Source organism: Lutzomyia longipalpis, chromosome 1, assembly GCF_024334085.1.
Source record: "Lutzomyia longipalpis isolate SR_M1_2022 chromosome 1, ASM2433408v1".
Lineage (NCBI taxonomy): Eukaryota > Metazoa > Arthropoda > Insecta > Diptera > Psychodidae > Lutzomyia > Lutzomyia longipalpis.
This window is the reverse complement of record NC_074707.1, coordinates 16,753,119-16,768,262: the sequence shown is the minus strand read 5'-3', so window position 1 is coordinate 16,768,262 and position 15,144 is coordinate 16,753,119. Positions and strand designations below refer to the sequence as shown.

General features: G+C 35.5%; 1 protein-coding gene across 13 annotated transcripts in view; it reads right to left on the bottom strand.

The window, feature by feature from the left end:
• The window catches only part of LOC129793549 (GATA-binding factor C), a 63,022-nt gene that overhangs the window by 33,643 nt on the left and 14,235 nt on the right, over positions 1-15,144 (bottom strand). The window lies entirely within an intron of this gene.

Genomic DNA, 15,144 nt, shown 5'->3' with positions numbered 1-15,144 from the left:
ATCATCAGTGTATCCGCATGGTGTGGTTATAAGTTCGCCCAGGCAAAAGGGAGTGATTGCCCAAGAATTGAGAGAGAACCCATAAGCAGCACTTTCATTTTTCTCATTTTGCACATTGTTATCGATGCACAAAGGTAATTACAATCAACGAGAATATTCCCTCCATCCAATCCGATAATTACAACCAGGCGCCCCCACTGCAAATGTGACTTTTCTGAACTTTCACGATCGCATAAAGAATTCTTTTGCACTACACATATACAAACCTATATATTATCTGATGAGCTTTACCATCATTACGTCTATGCTGGCTTTTGTATGTTTGCAAGATGATGCGTTTGTGGTTTATTCTTGCAAGTATGATCTAACAAAGTTCTGTGCCAATTTTTATTGCTGACACTTGCGGATATTTTTACAAAGTTTAATCATCATTTCAGCTAATTTTATATCAACTTCCTCATTTTAGAGATTTTGCCAAATGATTACTTAATTTTTTGAATAAAAAACCATCAACAAATTGTTGACAATTGCAAATGAAGGTAAACAGAACACGAGTTTTGTGAGAAAAAAGTTTATTCCATTTTAGGGAATTCTTATACCTAATTTCCTATTTTGATCATCAAAAGAAGGCTAAGCAATATACCGGAAAAGGACATTGCTTAGAAAATCATCAAGACATTATTTTCTTTTCTTTCCGGCATATTATCCATTATAAGCAATTTCTTATTTGTTGTTTTTACATGAGAACACCAAATATTGTAATTCATTTTGCTATTTTAGCTTCTTTTGCAATTAATGTTCATTTAACAATATGCAATGAGAAGTAAGTATTCTGCTGAGGAATCTCTTTCTCTTTCTCCATTGTAGGTATTATATGTATACAATACACTGTGGTGGTCAAAGTAAAATGGTATAAGAGAAAAGTTGAGCTTATAGACTAGGTTGCTACATAGGAGGGAATATATATAAAATATGTAGCATTATGTGCGTTTTGCTTCATGCATTCAAGCCAACAATGTGACTGACAGCTGTGTCCGCCATTTTACAGAATACCGCGATAAAAATCAGCTTTCAGAACTCATACCTTCCTCCACGCTGTCTCTATCCCTCTCTTCTCTTTTTTTCTCCATATATATATTTTATTTGAGCACTTTACCTGGCCAAATGTGTGCGCGTAGTCGCATTGCCAACACTCCACCTAATGCCTATGAACCACCCGTCGTATATGCCATCATCATTATGTTCCTCAGTCATACGTATTACATATATGTACTATGTAGTATGTACTTCCCTTGTCGTAATACAACGAGCCGCAGCATTAGCATATAGAAATGTATCACGGCACACAAATAAAACCATCCAGGACATTAGTAGACCAAGTTTTTCCATTCGGCATCATCTGGTCAGTTTTCAGGAAATTTCCCATACTGACCACATTTATATTATACACATATGTATGTATGTACGGTACGTTCCAAGAGAATGACTTTGAATTTTGTCTACCACAAAATTGCTCTTCTATCTCTTGTACTATGTTATTTTTTTTTGTTCGCTCAACGCTACACACACACACATAGGATGGGAGTCAATGGACGATGGGGGAGTTATTGATTCACAGTTGAGGAATCTCGTGATTGCGCACGCGATAAAAGGGAGGAAATCTGGGAAAACTTCCAACCAGTAAGCATCTTCCATCATGGAGCTTGCTCTGTATGAATCTTTAAACTATATTTTATGTGAAAGATGTATTTCACGCAATTTTCTCTGAGAAAGCAAATACCGCGACGTTCATATTATTTGTCCATAATTTTTCAGTGTCCTGAAAGTCAGTCGTTGATACGGTAATGAATACAGAAAGGATTTTTAAAGAAAATCCAAAACTTGAATGTTGTAGGCAAAACAGGATGAAAATTATTTTCTTTTCATTGAAAAAGGTCAAAACATCGAGACCCAAAATTAAGTATTTCGAAATTTGTAATTAACAAAAAGTAAATTGAAAGATAATTAAAGGGAAGTTCTTTATATAAACTTGATATGATAAAACTTAAAAAGAAATATTTAAAAAAAAATTAACCCTTTCGTGACCTATTGAATTCGGTTTGTTCGTTTTATCACGACTATTACTCTCTGGGTGCTACAAAAGAGTATTTTTCAGTTAAAAAATCTTTTTCAGCCTATTCTAGATTTAACCAATTTAACGCATAACCAATTTAGAAAAACAATTAAGTAAATTTATTTAGAAAATATATTTGTATAAGTTATGATTCAATATACGCAAAAGAGTTGAATGAATTCCCTCAGGAATATTCATAATATAAAATTTTAATCATGCCTGATGTAGGCCTGAATATTAATTTAAAGTAAAGAAGTAAAGATAGATAGCAAAGTAACACATAGAGAAAGTTTTCCACCCTTAAAATTTATTCAAACTCTTTGTTTTTTATTGGAAAATATTACAGCTTTTCCAGAACCCTGCTGAACTAGTTAGCCCCTGTTTCCTCTATTTAGCAGAATTATATTGTTAAAGTGAGAATTAATTGGCAATTTTTATTGTTATACTAATTTTTTACATGATTTCACAAAATTTTCAGCAAGGATTTAAACTGCCTTACAAGAACTAATTTAAATTAATTCTTTTAACGATTTTTTTTCTTATTTGCACCCGGTGTATCATCTTCTTAAGATGCCAAAGTGAAGTTGAGTGTTAACAAATCAACCATGCGAAAGTTATACGATTTGGTTTGAAATTCAATTTTTGCTCAAATGAATGAGGGAGAGAATAAATTGAGGGCAGATCATACATTCAATCTAATCTCACTCTCACCAACAATGGCAGGCTTTTCGTTGGACAGACTCAAACCTAAAGTCGGATTAATGATTGTGTGGCACCAAACGTGTATGTAGGGGAAGAAATGCATTCGGGAGTGTGTCTCTTTCGGATGTCAAACCCGGGAAATGGGATTACGTACTGAGAGAGACTTTCCCACAAAATTTGATCGTGTTGGTGATGCTTAAGGTACAAAAAAGTGAATTTAAGAAGTTTTTTTTTCTGAAGGTGCTTTACTATTTTGGGGTTCATTTATTGGTTTCATCATCATTGCATTCGGTGGGATGGGTTATATGATACTGGCGATGAGGCGTTGTGATAGCATTCCGAAATACAAGAAATACCAACAGACGTCCGGAATGTGTGGGATAATTCGTGTAGTCACATTCTGTCTGGTGGCTACCAGAGAAGGCACCACTCACAGTCTCAAGCCGTATAACCGCGTGTTAAACAAACGATCTTCTTGTTTTTGCTTTCGTCTCACAAGCACTGGTTATCGCGCGTTTTACCTCACTCTTCCCCAGAAAAACCCAAAACGGGGTCCCAACATGCATGCGGAGCCAAAGTTCTGTCCTTGGTTGTTGGTACTTCTTCACATTGACCATTTTTGAGTCCCGCCAGGTTCCTTTTCCCCGCGTGTTTTCTTCCCTATTGTCATTAGCCACTTTTTTCCCGGGCCCTTTTCGATTGCAATTGAGCTCCTTGGCTGGCAAAATGGAATAAAAAAAAACAAATAAAGAAGGTATCCCTCCTATGCACACAGTTGATTCTTTCTTCCTCTCTCTTTTTCTCCGCCATTCTCTTGGGGGGCCACAAGATTTAAAGATGAGCTTCTCAGGCATTTCGCGTTTAATTCGATTGTCAACTTCTTGCATTGTGTATTGCTATTGTGGAAGAAAATTATCCCAATTTGGTGTTCATTCTCTCCCTCCTTGGCGTATATTCCCAGGGAATTTCTCAGTGATTCTATTGTGGTTGGTCGCTTTTATTTGGGAATGGCGCTTAAAAGAAAATTATATTGTATATAGTGCATCGAGATTTTTTTTCCTCTTCTTCATTCTCTTTTGCATCCACCAACTGCACTCGTCGTCGCAACCCACCGCTTCCCAACTCCCAACTCCCCAAACGTCTTTCGAGACTTTAGGCGAAAAGCCAAAGTGTGAATAATTTTGAACGTTGATGACATCTTAACCGTTACTCCTGGCAGACGTCCGAAGAGCCCCAATCGATGTTCCTCCCTCCTTTAAGGTTGCTTTTTTTTGGTAGTGTGGCTCTCCTCTGAATATTCCACCAGCAACTTTGCACACCAGCAATTATGGCATTTCCCACAAGGGACTTCTCCACGAAAATTTATGTGATGAAATTAAATTCACAGAGAAGTTTCGAAGGAAGAAAAAAAAAACGAAGACGTTTTAGAGTATTTATTTCCAAATTAATGTAATAAGTCTGCTGGAGTGTTCATTCACCTGCCCCTTTGGAGAGTGTGCGCGGATCAAGTGAAAGAAAAATGTGTGTATGGGGTGGAGGGGAACAAGGCCAAGAGAAACCGAAACACCTCACCAGAATACACCTGCCCATTCGGATGAATCGATCAGTGGCTGACGGTGAGTCTATCAGCAACCTCAAAGTTTATGAGTGAAAAATAGATTTTTTTCATACACTATCAGAGTCTTTGTAAATATTTTTTTTTTCATTTTTTCTTTCACGAAAAAAATCATCTTTCGCGTCTGCATAGCAGCGGAATGAAAAAAAGGAGGTTAAACTTTTCTCTCTCCCCCATATTTTTGCACATCTTCCAACTAATAAATAAGAATGCAACAAAACATGCAGTTGTACAACAATAATTATTGAAATTCGTTGATGAAATTTGCATATAGTGCCCTTAATTGCTGGAGGAATTGCGGTGGCGTTTTCATTCCCCCTTGCCATCTTTCATGGCTATATATGTGTGTATGAATTAACAACCTTTCCTAAATGAATCGTCGTCTGGCACTAATCATGTTACCAACATTTCAGTGGGATTGTTCGTGGAAAAAGGAACAGAATAACATGACGTGCGGTCGAAGGAGCACCCTTGTGAGGAGTTTATCCGCTCATTCGATTCGAGGTGAACCGATAAAATTTATATCGGACATTGTACTTCATCTCTCTCTCTGCTGTGCAATAGTGTTGACTTTCTGGCCCGGGTTAACCACTGCTGCACAGCACAGGTTATTGGGCCAGTGACTTCTACATTTATCTAGACTTTTGTATAACATGGCATTATATCATTTTGTTAGGAAAACAAAACACTGCTGGAGAAAATTATGTTTTACAAAATTATCTTTATGTCTGGATAGCAGAGGTTTTGTATAGAATTTGAGATTTTCAGTAAGATTCTTAGTATTTAAACTTAGCTAACATCTAAATCACATCTTTGAATAGAACTTTATTCAAATCACATTCTCAAATAATTTTGGAATTAGAACAAGATTTACTAACCAATTAACTTTTTAATTGGTAGGTTAAAGGCTCGGCTTAAAGTTAATTTAAATAGTTTAGTTTATTTTAGAAGTTTAGATAGTTATTAAGTGTAATTCACTACTAATTCTAGCTTTAATTTTTTAATCTAGGCCTTAATTTTTCTTAAAACAAGACTTAGGTTTTCTAAGTTTTTTTTAGCTATGCTAAATTTTCTTAAAACAAACTTTGATTCTTTTTTTTAACTTTTTAAAGTCAGTCTACTAGGGTCTTAAAGTTAGGCCTAATTAACGCTGAATGTAATTTTTAATGGTTTTTACCAATTTAGATGGCCGAAAACAATTAAATTTGTAAAAAAACACTAAACCTAAAAAATTTAGGCTTAGCTGAATAACTTAAATCTAGTCAAAAATATACAATGTCTAACATAAAGAATTCAGGTCTAGCTTTAAAATAGTATGTTTAGCTTAAAAAACATCAACCTGGTTAAGAAACAGACTAAGCCGGACTTAGTAATGAATACTGTATAAATATTAAGGGCCTTTAAGTCAAAATAATTCTATTAATTTTGGTTTATCGGCTAATTACCTGAAAGTTTTAATTAACCAGAGCACGTCTTTGTATGACGTAGAAGTCACTGATATTAGTATATGCATACTCACAAAAATATCTATATACATCGATAAGCTCGTTTTCTCCTTATGCAAATGCGAAATGTTCTCTAATAGTAAATGCAAGTGAATTTTCGCTTAGGAAATATCTATATTCTCGGAATTGGCTGCATGCTTTTCGATCTCTATATAATTTTATCTTAATTAAATTGTCCCATTGGCGTTTATTTGGTGACACTCGTGCCTCTCCGCCTTAGAGCTCTTACGTTGTCACCATCGTGGAAAACTAATCACTTCGGTACGGTGTGCATTTGCAATTTGTCACCCGGGGACGAAGGTGGGTAGGAGGATGGGATCAGGGAATGGTCACTTGCGTGGGCGTTATATAGTTGGGCGCCTTAATGAAAAATATCCATAATTATGTAAAATTCACCATCGTGAATGAGGTATGGGATAGGAGAGAAAGGAAAAAAAAGTAGGTATTCAGAGAAGGTGTATGTCAAAGCGTACTCAAGTGAGGCGCAGGAGAGTGCAAGAGAACAAGCTCGCACCAGGTGAACGAATTCAGGGGAGGCATCAAGAATTCAGCCAAGCAGAGCCTTTGCGTTCTTCCACAACAAATGATCAATTTTGTCTTCGCGTATCTCTTTTACGTCTATTCCTCTGACACCAAAACCTCTTCCGTGAACAATTTATATTTGCCGCCATCCAAATAAATGGAACCTTATAAAAATCTTCGCATAAAAATATTAATGCGTGGTGGAATAAAGTTTTTTTTTCTTCAAATTATGCCCCAAAATGACTTTATATGCGCGTACTTGACAGAATGGTTCGTGGCTGCGTGTGAGAAAAATGCAAAAATTTTTGGTTAAAGTCCACTCAGTTTAATGGTTACAATAGCTCGTCTTATGGCTCAATGAATAAAAGAGTGTCCGCCAAAAAGTCTCACACCTTGTGATGATGACGTCGTGTATCCCTCTTTGTCTTTATGATTTCTTTTACACAATACAAAATTCACTCCACTGAAGCTTTTTCACTTCGAATGCTTTTTTGATAAATTGCCATATTCAGTAAATTTAATTGTTTTCAAATTCACGTACGGAACTTCATTATAAAATGATAAAAGGAAGTGTAGCAAAACTTTGAAATTCATATTATGCCACCTTGGTGCGCATTGCTCTTTATGGGGCGGACTAAAGAGAAATTTTTTTCTCAATGAGAAACTATATAGAGGCCATTTAAAAATAGAATTTTTCTTTGAAATTATAATATTTTAATTAATTAAGGAAACCGTGTCAAAAATTAATTTATACTTCTTTTCCGAAAAAATAATAATTTTTTTTGAAAGGAATGTGCATGGTTTTGGATTCTCAAACGATCTTGAAGCATAAAAAATAAAACAATTAACAAAAGTATTAGGCTTAATTTATTGCGGAGGATTTTTCATTGATTTAATGGGGGCCTGATGAAGGCAACTAAGATCATCGAATTGGGAATTTACAAGAAAAACTAACTTGGAAAAAAGTATAGACATGGAAATTTTGCAATTTGCTCTTCAGCATGAAAATAATATTTTCCTTTATTATGCTTCCCTCGTCGTCTAGCAAATTAAATTACAGGTCGTGTGATTTTTGCTGTGAATGTGCAGTTTTTTTTTCTCTCAGAACACTCCCCCATGAGAGCATCGAAACAACCACAAAAAAATCGTCATGAGTATATATAGAAAATGTGGAGGTCTATATGGGTTCCCTTTATTATGCGCCAGAGATGTGACTGCGAATTGAGTGGAATAACAACAAAATGTATAGCAACGAAAGAACAATGATAATAAATAAGTAGTAAAAGATTGAGGTGGAACAAGGAATAAAAAGGCATTATGTATAGGGGTACGCGGGGTAGCGAGTGAAATTGCATCTTATCTCTAGTTAGCAAAAGGGAGATCATCTCCATCAAAACGCACGCACACAATCTGGAGGGCGCATTAAATCAACTGTGCGACCGGAAAAAAAGGAGAAGTAAGATAAATGCCCCATTATTGATCGCGAATTTATTCAGAATTCCAGGAGGTCCTCTCTTGTCGCGAGACTCACACAGGCGGCTATTTCAACACTCTCAATATGTGGCCCCGAATTTATATTTTGTATAGCGAATCTCGACAACAATCGAATTTTCGAAAACATGAATTTTTATGATTCCCTCTCGCACCCATTCAAATGTTTTACTCGCCGTCATCGACATAGTTGAGATTTATTCGAAAATTCAATTCATCCAAAACTCGGTGCAGGATTAAAGTTGAAATGGACATGAAGGATTTTTTATAGATAATATTTTATTTATTTATTTTTTAAATTATGTTTTTATTAATAGAGATAATGAAATATTTAGAGGGAAGAAATAAAATTTTGGCCTATCATCTCATGTGAGTGCTGTTATTCGTAATACGAAAACGTAGGGGCTTTCGGGTTAACATAACGTGAGGACTCCTTCGGAATAGGGGTGTATTAATTTTCAGATGCAACCGATCAACATATTGAGCAGCATTAAATCCCTAAAGTTTTTAATCGGAAGTTTGTTAGGTTAGTAGATCAGTTAGTTAGATTAGTAGATTAGTTAGTTAGATTAATACCTTGTTTCTGGTATTATCGATTCTACCTCCCTATCATGTGATCGTATCACCAGAATTCAACTTCACGCTCTTAAGATTCACACAAATTGCACAAGATTTCCTTGCAAACAAAGAGATTACGATTGAAGAAATTTAATAATAACTCTTCCTAATTATCTCCTACAATTAATATTTCCTGACTTTGAGTAAACTTCAACTTTATTTTTCCATAAACCATTAATAACTGACAATAACAAAGAGATCTTTAAAGGTAAGGCTTTTTTCCTTCTTTTTTTTCAAATCTAAGATTTTATGCTGTGCATCCACCTTAACTGTTTTAGAGAAAACTAATTATATGATCTTTTTAAAAGTGAATTTTTCAAGAGAGTAAATTGCTGAATTTATGATTCTGACGTCCTAATTTTACATTTCACACCACCGCAAGTGTAGCCTAACGTTCAGCTGGAAAGGTGTAGTTATTTTTATTATTTTTCTTTAATTTTTTTTGTAGATGATAAATTGGCGATCTCGCATTCTCGATCTTTGTCGTAAGCAACTCTAGCGTGAAAGACTACTGCTGGTGGTGCAGTAATGAATGAAAAAAGAACTATCGCGTTCATCTTAGCGGCCGGTGGCTGCTGTTCCGCAAAATATCAATCGCTTCGACCGCGATAGCGATCTGCCGTCAATTTATCATAGAGAGGAGATTCGGATTCAAAAGGGAACATTTTGGTCGACACGTCATATCGCAGCTACGATTCCTGCTCAATCCCCGGTGTGGTCGTCTTTTTTCTCATCACAAAACATTCGCCCCTTTTTGCCCCGCGCTTAGAGAGATCTTTCATGCGGATGATCCAGAATGGTGGAGGCACACATACGGGAGTAAATTTGAATTTACAATGCATCCACGAATTTTGGATTCTCTCTCCTCCACAGCAGTTCCTCCGCCAATTGGGAAGACAAAGAAATCATAATTCATATGACAATACGGTTGGTGGTGCTATTGCCACAGTTGATATTGGATGTGCCGAAAAGAAGAATTTTTGAAGCGAGATGTCACACAAGATACGCCATTTACTGCTGTACCTTATTAATTCTGCACCAATCAAAATCATCCCGAAAATTCCAACGGACGGGGTGTCAATTCCCCAAAAAATCCTCCGAAGTCTCCAAATAGCTTCAGATTGCATTTCACACACAAACACATCGGTATGGACATATTTTTACAATCGAATAAATTCCTTTGCCTTCTTGCACATCTTCCCCATTTATAAACCCTGTGCTGGCTTGTGGGACTTGTGTGACTAAAGAGGCATCAAAGCATCCAACAATGGACAGGGCACTTGGAGGTCTCTCGCGGTTTAATCAGCCGTCAATCAAATGAAAAGTGAATAACTTTCTGTTCTCTTTACACATTCAAAAACGGTAGTTCCATCTGCACTCAATTGATTTACGCATGCATGTATACATAAATCGAATCTTGAGGAATTATGCTGAAAGGATTTTTCTTTGAGAAAATTCGACATTTTCTTTTGTTAAAGTACCTCATTACCTAAAGTACCTTTGACATACATAAGCTATCAAACATAATTAAATTCTTGTGATAAGGAAGGTAATATTTTCTGGAAAACGCGGGAAAGCTAAAATTCAGGAAAACTAGTAGTTAGGAAAACCCCTAAAGCTTTCCTTGTACTTTAATATTTTAATCACTCCTAATACTAATTTAGTAATAAAAAATACAGAGGGTGACATACTTTTTAGTGAAGCCAAGCAAATTAATGGGGAACGATTTCTTAAAAAAATCTTCTTTGTCTCAATGGAAATTTGTGCCAAAACAAAGCTTTGATATTTTTTAAATTAATTTTACAGCATTAATCGAATCGAAGGTTCTCATCAAATAAATTCCTTGACAAGTGGTGCCAGAAATTTTGAGATTGAAGTATTTTTCTAGCTGTTCCAGCTGTCCTAAGTTGAGATATCACTGACTTTCATGAAAAATTGGGTCTATATCAGGCTTCTGCTGGAAAAATTAGTACACCAATGGTAAGCTCCTTATAACGCGTGCATAACATCCTTTTCAGATGTAAATTGAAAAAAAAAAATGTTAAGATGTTTAAAAATACCAAAATTATTTAATTAACATTGTTCAATTTTAACAGAGTATGTACCTACAGAGTTTTCTTTGATTATATAGGCTCCTTGATCGATCACACTATGTGTAAGTTTGTACGTATATAAATATATATGACAATACTCCAGTACGACCAAGAACGCATTCATCTTCTTCGTGTGTCATCCCTGTGTATAGTCATTGGGTTTTTTCGGTGTGTATCCCTCGTCCGTTTGCATCCCATATCTTTTGTGGGATGTCGAGATGCAATTCAAGTGCTTTTATTGCTCATTTTCCCATCAAATATTCACGCATACACGAATATGCATATGTACCACTTATGGCATGGAGTGAGGAAGAAAAATCGTCTACAAAGCTTGTTAGTTCTGTATCATTTTGTTCCTCCTTGATGTGCCCCATCGGTGTGCTCTGTATTGTTCCCCGGTAAGACGTGCTTTATTTATTCCCGGACTGATAGATGGCTGTCCCCTTCGTCTCATTGGCAATTTATTTATTGCACTTTGGTATTTTATTGCTGCTGCCGCCCAATGTGAACTTGTCGGGGTGGCCATATCCGAACCAGCAGAGGAGGCAGGCGCACACAGAGAGATTCTGTGAGAAATGAAGCCCAGGAGCACCTTTGCGGTTTCACATTTAGCAATTATGTACGTACACACACATGATGCCAGCTGGTTGATAATCTTTTGAACTTGACTCTCATCGATGCATCTTGAATCGCATCCGAAATTTTCACTCATAATCCCCAAATCCATTCACAAAAAAGCTTGCTTGTGCTCTAACAAATAACAACCCATAGAACATTTTGCACTACAATAATTTCTCTTCGCTGCACGCCTCAAAATTACTCCGCATGTTTTTAGCCATTCAATGAAATTTGTGTTGAGTTTATGGTATTCTTTCTTTCTTTTTTTTTTATTTTAATGTGAATTGCATAAATTGCATGTATGTATGGAATTGCATAATGTTGTGCATTTAACACAAATGCACAACATTATTTCATGAATGCATATGAATATTTATTGACGATTAAGACATGGCGTGTCTAAGGAAAGTGAAAACTCTTCTTTCCATACGCCGAGGTTCAGCATTCTGATATGTGCTGCTGTGTGTATATACCTATGAAAGAAATTCTACTATTTAAATTGCATTAGCTTGGCAAATAACTAACTTTGACGGGTGAAGAAGGCTCCCTTGGAGTAAGTCTTCTTGTTGTTGTTTTTTTTTCCACGAAGTATGCCAAATTGCAGTCTCTCGCTCTTCACGCACAAGCCTAATTTGTAATTTAATTAATTACTTTGAATACACAAACTAAAGTTCTTTTGTCTCCATGTGAATAAGTCCCTTATAAGAATATTCGCTTTATTGAATATTGCAGTTTTTTTCTCTTCGCACTTAAGACTCTTGTTAGCTATAGTTTCTCTGTGTAAACAAGTGTCTAACATTTAATGATAATGAATGGAAATTAATTGCGATTATGACGCGTGTATGAATCGCAAAATGAAAGAAGAAATATACTTTTTTTTACAACACGTTACATTAATTGAAAAGGAAAAACTGGGTTATTCATGTATACAAACAAATAGTTCTTCACTGCAAATTAAATTCTCTTTTTTTGTATTTGTATTTTTAGCATGTTATTTTTTTTAAACAATGATTTATTTGAAAAATATTGGTACCTTTAACCATATTAAATTAAACCTTTAAGGGCGGTGCTAAAATTTTCCAAAAGACATGGAAATTTTGTTATTTTCTTTACCTTGGACCTACAACATTTTCTACTTAAGAAAATGAGTTTTAAAAGATAGTAAAAGTTTTATATTAATCTTTGTCAAAAATAATTCATTTTAATTAACTTACAATTTTACATATAGGAAATTTCTTAGGGGAGGGCGGGGCTAATAAAGTCACTTAAGGGTTTGGAAAAAGCCGAAAATATCATATTTCCTAGCTAGACCCAGCTAGCCTCTTGTGGCTGTGGCTCCTGTGGCTGCTACGGGGATCCACAGTAGCGCCACCAGACAGTCCCAATTCGTGGCTCTTTCAGTTTTTGCCGTGACCGAAATTGGCGGCCACAGGGGACCCACGAATGGTTGCAAATTGTGACCATGCAGAATTCAATGAATCTTGAAAATCGTATTTCACGTATTTAACACCAATTTAATGTAACAGAAACTTTATAATTTCAGATAGAGATTACTTATAAATCGATATCAATCGGAAAAGTATAGAATTTTAAGAGAATTAAACATTTTTGTAAAAACGGCCACGAGAGGGTCCCAGAGCAGCCACAGCGAGGACGAGACGTTTACAATTTATGTGAAATATTAGCAGTTTTTTAGCTTTTTCTTGAAAATAAAATATCTGGGCATCTTTAGTATGTTGATAACAACTGATAAATATCATTTTATCTAAAATACAAAGAAAAAAAATTTTTTTTAATCAGCCACAAAAGTAAAGTCACAGGGGGTCCCCTTTTTTTTGGTTCGTGGCCGCCCTGTGGCTCCTACTTTGGGAAATTTCCCAAAATAATTTTTTGAGCCACCACCGCGGCGCTAGTTATGTTGAGATATTTTTGTGTGAAAGAGAGGCACATAAACGTCATATTCCTATACTCTTCTTACACATTAGAGAAGATTACTTGGTGACAGACCCAAAACGCATTAGGGAGACAAGGATAGAAAAGTGAAAGAAATATATATCCGCAAGCGGTGCGCGAACCACGTGGACGGCCACTACGCGGTCACCACACGGCCACAGCGATCCTAAGAAGTGCATGACGTCACAGCGATGCTTTTCACTCACAAGATCAATGATTCTCCGGGAGATCAATGCCAAATGAGATTAAAATAAAAATATTAGAAAAAAAATATTTTTATATTTTTGAATAAAAATATGCTTTTACATTAATTTAAATAATTAAAAATTATCCGAAGATACTTTATTAAATTTTTCGCGTTTTTAATTCCATTTTATCAATGCTCTCACTAATTACTAATTATATTTTTTGTGATCGTTCAAACCAAAAATCATAGTTATTCATTATTTTTGTCAGAAAATAAATTATCTTTAAAAAATATAAACCACTATATCGATATTTGAGTACGTTCAAGAGAGAAAATAATGTTTTACCGCACCTGCTAAATATCACGTTAAACAGAATTTTCAATCTTAATCTTAGGTATGAATTTAGGTAAAAATTTTGACACAAATATTACTGTAAGTATTTTCCTTTAGTTGAGACAATTGCAGGTAATAAATGGGTTTTATGGTATTGTACTGCCGAAAGGCTTAGTAAGGAAAACTAAAAGATTATGCTCCAGGTAGCAATTCGAGCAGCACATGGGTATCAATGCATAATGTTAATATTGGAAATACCCAAATGTTTTGCAAAAAAACTCTTAAACTTTCCAGTAAAATATAAGAATTCATTTTGTTTGCAGAAAATTCATATTATTTTAAGTCTCGAAAACAGCGTATTTTCAGTTTTTAGTCTTTGCAATAGCTATCTATTTTACATAAGCCTGCGAGAATAATGTTGGTAATGGTTCCCTATTAAGCCCATATGAAGCACGTGGAAAAATATCATTACAAATAATCTCATTTTCTTTATAATCCTGGACATTTATTGGCATAAAACAATGTCAGGACCCTTCAAAAAGGGTTTAGTTTAGGTTTTGATCAATTTTTTGCAATTTTATTATTTTACCCCAAAAATCATCAATTTTAATTCATTTAATTAATAAAATTACATTTAGGACCCGCATTTTGAGATTATTCATTAAATTTCAAGACGTAAAGTGGATATCGCATTTATTTCTGAATGGTTGATACCCCGAAAATCTGATTACAAAGTTATGATAATTCTTTGACATATTATTGTATATTTCATGAGGGAATATACCATCGCCATGCCCTCTATGTATGTTGTAGAAATATATTTTGAAAGAATATTTTTGGGATATTTTTGTGGGAAATTTTTTTGGATGCTTGCGCCGTAGCCACGAGCCATCCACAGAGGGGACGTCACAGTGACCGGTCACGATTTATTCCCCATTTGTATGTCACCTGACCGTGTGGTGGCTGTCTGGTGGCGCCACAGGGGCCACCCATGACCGCCACGGACCGCGTGGTGGCTGCTGAAGGTGTGCTGGGGATAGAACAAAATGATCTGAGAAAGAGTTGTAGGGCAAGAAATATCCTAAAGAATTGAGCTATTCATTTCGCTTTATCTGTTTGGGAAATATTATATTTTGAGCTTTTTCTAAACCCTTTAGTGACTTTTTTAACCCCGCTCTCCCCTACATATTAATTTTTCAAAAATGTCTTTTTAGATGTTCCATTTCCATGGCCAAATTTACCCCCGTTTACTCTATTTGTTTATGATAAACGCTCCCACAATGTGTATTTTGGAAAGCAAGGCAAAATAATTCCTTCATTCCAAATAAACTGATTAAAATATTAGGGGAACGTGGCCCAAATCGGACCGCCGCCCAATTGCGACCGCCCCTTT